Genomic DNA, 5,890 nt, shown 5'->3' with positions numbered 1-5,890 from the left:
CGACTGGTTGCAAAGGGCTTTTCTCAAACTCTAGGAGTTGATTATGATGAGACCTTTTCACCAGTGGCCAAGATTAAGTCTATTAGAGTATTGTTAGCCATAGCTGCATTTCATGACTATGAAATATGGCAAATGGATGTCAAAACCGCTTTCCTCAATGGAAAGTTGGCTGAGGATGTTTACATGAATCAGCCAGAGGGTTTTGTAAGTACAGAATACCCTAATAGAGTGTGTAAGCTTGAGAAATCCATTTATGGATTAAAGCAAGCACCTCGCAGATGGAATCTTTGCTTTGATGAGAAAGTCAAAGAGTTTGGTTTTTCAAGGAGTGAAGATGAATCTTGTGTATATGTCAAGGCTAGTGGGAGTATAGTTAGCTTTTTGGTACTGTATGTGGATGACATACTACTCATAGGAAATGACATCCCGACCTTGCAGGAAGTGAAGTCCTGGCTCGGGAAGTGTTTCGCTATGAAAGACTTAGGAGAAGCTGCCTATATTCTAGGGATAAGCATTATGAGAGATCGGAGTAAAAGACTAATTGGGCTAAGTCAGAGTACATACTTGGATAAGGTGCTGAAGAGGTTCAGCATGCAAGATTCCAAGAAAGGAGAGTTACCCATCCAGAGTAACGCTAGACTGAGTAAGACTCAGAGCCCGAGTACCGAGGTTGAGATAGCAGAAATGAGTCGAGTACCTTATGCTTCTGCAGTAGGCTCGATCATGTATGCTATGACCTGCACTCGTCCTGATGAAGCCTTTGCTTTATGCATGGTTAGCAAGTATCAGGGGAACCCTGGTAAGGCTCACTGGACAGCGGTAAAGAATATTCTCAAGTACCTGCGAAGGACTAAGGACCGGGTCCTTACCCTTGGTGGGAGTGATGACTTGAGAGTTGTAGGGTATAGTGATGCTAGCTTCCAGACTGATAAGGATAATTTCCGCTCTCAGTCGGGCTGGGTCTTTACCTTAAATGGAGGAGCTATCTCTTGGAAAAGTTCCAAGCATGAGACAGTGGCTGATTCAACTTGCGAATCAGAGTATATAGCGGCAAGCGAGGCAGCAAAGGAGGCGATATGGCTAAAGAACTTCATTGGAGACCTTGGAGTTGTACCAGCTATAAAAGAGCCCATAGATATTTTCTGTGATAGTGAAAGTGCTGTTGCCTTAGCAAAGGAACCAAGGGATCACGGGAGATCCAGACACATTGACAGAAAATACCATTTCATCAGACATCGTATAGAAGAAGGACTCCTCGTGGCAAAGAGGGTATCATCGGATGAGAACCCGTCAGATCCCCTCACGAAGGGACTGGGTAGGGTTAAGCATCTCCAGCATGCAAGGAGCATAGGGCTGAAGGATGATATTAGTTTTAGTAGTTAGATAATTTTGAAATATGTAAAGTGTAATTGACATTTGATGATGAATAAAAGTTGTGTTTATTTATGAGTAAAGTGTTGCTATCTTTTGTCAATCGTTTACTATTATTTCTTTTGCATGTTTTGACTTCCAGAATATTTATGTTGTGTTTACATATTATTCAAATTATCCACAGTCAGTCATATGTCGGAAGTAGATATGAAGTAAGACTGTCATGGGTTGGTTGTAGAGGTCTAAGATGTTGGACATGGCCTCAACACTCATGAGTGCTCATAAGTTCTGAGTATTGTATTCAACCCACGCTCACTGGTATCACTTCATGGAATTTATCTCGAGTGATCGCGAGACGGTAATATCATATACGTCTTCAAACCTAGAGATATGACTTTTTGACTATGAGTTAGTTATGCATTGATCGTGCGAAAACGCATTGGTAACTCGATGTTATAAAACGTGCTTTTGTGTGTGATTTAACAAGTAGTAGAACAAGCATATGAGTCGAAGTTTATCTGTTCCTTCTTGGATTAGAAGCGATATCTGGGTCCCTCGATGATTTTGTTTTGACCCATATACCGGGCCTGGTCAGAACTAAGTTGATGTGTTCAATTAAGTTCTATGTCAAACAAATCGAAAATCGGGAAACAAACTGCTGGACACAAAGTAAGACATTGTTCCATGTATTTGTCCGGCTGATATCTAGAATAGAGGATTATATGATCACTTATCTAAAATGGCGTACCATTATCTTTTCAGTTCCGAGAAACCTTGAAAAGAGCTACGATTGCTGATCGGTTCCTGAAGTCATACTTGCAGTTATAGTTATTAGACTTATCCAAGTGGGAGACTGTTGGATAAGGTGTCTAAGTCCATAACTATTTCTGGTATGTACTTGACCCGACCCGGCATGGTCCATTTGGATTGCATGGCATCATGCATTTGGATAGACTAAATGAGAGAAATAACACTTGTGGTTTATTAATATATTATAAGTTCTAATATATTAATAGTATTATTTAATTAGTATTGATCAAGAATTAATCTAGGATTAATTAAGTGATCAAAAGATGACTAATAAAATATATGGGTTGATTATGTAAATCATCCATAACTTGTATAGTGGGCTAAAAGGCTTCATGGATAATCAAGTTGGGTTAAACCCATTGGATGCTCCATGGAGGCTCCATGGGAGTTACAAACCCATGGGTCATGGAAATGAAGAGTCAGGCCACATTAGGGTTTACATGGTGTAACCCTAGATGTGACACACTATATAAGCAACATGTTCTCCACCAAAATCGGCTACACATAGTTATAAGAGGGCTAGGCCGATTTTTGCAAGTGTTACAATTCTCTCAAGTTTACTCCAAAGCATTTGGTGTTGTGTGAAGCATTTGAGGCGTCACACTTGGGGTGCTAGGCTCTCAAGGTTTCAAGGAATCATAACAACTACAAGGTATGTATTTCTAGCTATCTTTTATATTATAAAGTTCCCCATGTATGCTAGATAGGTGTATGAACCTTGGAAAAAGTATTTTGCATGTATTTTAGACAAACATAGATCCAAGGTTTTCTAGGGTTGCATGTACACTTAAGAGTGTTAGAATTGCTCAAAACCCTTCACTTGTACCTTAGCAAGGCAACCCCACACTTTCATCCTTTTGTAAGAAGGTAATCTCCCTTTCCATAGATGATAGGGTGATTTATCATTTTTTATGAGTAATTCTATTAGGTATTAAATTTCCTTGCTGTATCAATTAAAGTATGATTTCGCCGCTCCGCTACGCCATTTTGTTGAGGTGTCCGAGCAGCACTCGACTGACGCAGTATACCTTTTTCAACAAAAAAGTGATCCAGGACAGCGTTCTTGAATTCTGTGCCATTATCACTTCAAATCCCCTTCACCTTCTCGTTGGTCTGATTTTCAATGAGCACAATAAACCTCTTGATAAGTTCAGCAGTTTCACTCTTTTTGGACAAGAAGAAAACCCAGGTGAACCGTGAGTAATCATCAATTACAACCAAGAAATAAGAGTTCTTGTTGATGCTCAGAACATTCATGGGACCAAATAAATACATATGTAGCAGCTGGAGGGTTGTGTTGATTGTGTTGACCAATTTAGGATTGTGTGGCTTGCGATGATGTTTGCCTTGAGCACAGGCCACACATTTCTTAAAAGTGATGAAGTCCTTTATTGGAAGACCACGAACAATGTCATTCTTAGCAAGATGATTGAGGTTCTTACCGTTTGCGTGACCGAGACGACGATGCCAGAGCATAACATTGTGTTCTGAGACCTTTGAAAATAGACATGTGACTTGGTCGGGAATGTTGTGATTCATGTCGATGATGTAAGCATTCCCTTCGCATTCTGATCTCACCAAAATCGAATCCTCTGGTATGATGAATACAATATTCAAAATTAGATAATCCTTGTTTGTGAAATGAGTTGAAAAACCTTTATCACAGATCTGAGAGACGCTCAGCAAAATGCGTTTCAAATCTGGAGCAAAATTAACATTCTTAAAGCTCAAAACGCCGTTAGTAACCGTACCCTTCTGAGTGATTTTTCCTCCTTCTCCTCCCGCAAAGGAAACATACCCTCCATTAAAGTTCTGAATATCATGCAGTTGAGAGATGTCTCCTGTCATGTGCCTGGAACAACCACTATCAACATACTAAGGTCTGATGATATTCCTCCATAGCTGTTCCTGCACAATTTGCGAGATTAGTTAGATTTGGGAACCTAATCCATAGTGACACTGGGTTGACCATTTCCATCTACACATGAAACTTCTTGCCATACCATATCCTTTGAATCAAATAATGTACATGACAAATTTAAAGGACGGTGAGGTGATTGGGCCACAAGACTTTTGGGCACCCATCTGTAATCAGGTTTAAGAATTTTATTACTGATACAGATGGGGGCTTTGACATTTGATTTTGATGAATTTTTGTCCTTTGTGTTTGATCTTGTGGGTATCTATCTATGGTTAGATGATGACCCATGAGATGACTTTGGTGACACCGATCTTGGTTTGACCAATTTTGGTTTCGCTAAATTATCTCTTGAATTTTGTTTCAAAATCTTTTTGTCCTTATTTTCTTTGACAGCCTGATTTCTGTCCTTGTTTGCATTCCAATCACCATCACTAGAACGTGGCCTCGAGGAATTTCTTTTGAAAGATCTTCCTCGTGATACGTTCTGCCTACCTTGGGCATTGTAGGGAACATATGCATGATTTGGGCAGTTTCTGGCAATGTGTCCAGGTGTTCCACAGTGGAAACATGTTTGTTTCTTCACATAAAGCCTGTTACCGCTTGTCCCTGGTTGCGTGTCCAGATTGTGTCCACAAGCACACTTACAATTAGTAGTCTGTTTGGCTTGTTTTGGTGGCTTATATTTACTAACAGTGGGTCCATTAATATTGGAATTCACAACCACATCATCAAAAATATTAGAAACAAAAGAAGTATCCGTTTTCAAAGAGACGTTGTTTGAACAATCAACATAATTAACGAAAATAGCAGTATCAGTTTTCAAAACATTATTTTTCAAAGGGGTGTCATTTTCAAAACAGAAATACTTTCTTCATCCTCTATTCTTCTTTCCTGTCTTGTACTAGGGCTTCGTCTGCATATGAGTTAGAAACATTAGTATCGTTCACCTTATCATTATTGACTAGCTCCATTACAGTAGGTTTGCCATACTATAGGTGTGCTTCCCTTACCTTTTCTTCTTCAGTCATAGGAGTAAAAGTGTAGTTATCATTGAATGGAGGAGGAACACTATCATAACCAAGACCTACATTCTTTTTACCTTGCCATCTAAGTTGCTTTTCAATCATTGTCTCATATTTCTTACTTGACACATCAATTTTTTTAAAATTAAAATCTGCATTTTCAAACTTGATTTTCAATGTGTCAAGCTCGGCAGTTAGACTGTCAATCTTTTCTTGAGCATAATCACAGTGTTCACATTTAGTGCTATATTCTTCCTTAATTCTTTTTAGATCTTTGGTTTGGGCCTCTAAATTTTCTTTTAAGGGTTTTTGGGCCTTTCTGAGAGTATATCCTTCATATTTAAAGTCCTCAATTTCCCTAATTAATAAATCATGTTGATCGCGATAATGTTTAATTGTATCACTACAGGCTTGAGTACAGAAAGTTTCACTAACCTCTTTTGTGTCAGGTGTGGTGGAGACCATGAAGGCGAATTGCAGCTCCATCATCTCTTCTTTAGCTTCATCCACCTATGAACTCTCACTGATATGCGTCAAATTTGCTGTTTCATGTCCTGTCAAATTCAGCGCCTGCATTTGATCCTCCCAGTCGAATCTTTGTGTCACCATCGCTAGGTTAGTTGTTTCATTTTTGGCTGCAGCTCCTCTGTTGTTCCCTGCAGGCACCAGCGTCCTATCGGGATTGTTCCTGGTATTTGGCTTGGTGCATTCACGAGTAAAATGACCTGGCTCGTGACAGTTGTAGCACCAGAGCTTGCTCTTGTTG

The sequence above is a fragment of the Lactuca virosa genome, chromosome 3, assembly GCF_052849685.1.
Source record: "Lactuca virosa cultivar CGN04683 chromosome 3, Lactuca_virosa_CGN04683_v6, whole genome shotgun sequence".
Classification (NCBI taxonomy): domain Eukaryota; kingdom Viridiplantae; phylum Streptophyta; class Magnoliopsida; order Asterales; family Asteraceae; genus Lactuca; species Lactuca virosa.
The sequence above is the reverse complement of the archived record's forward strand: the minus strand, read 5'-3'. Positions refer to the sequence as shown.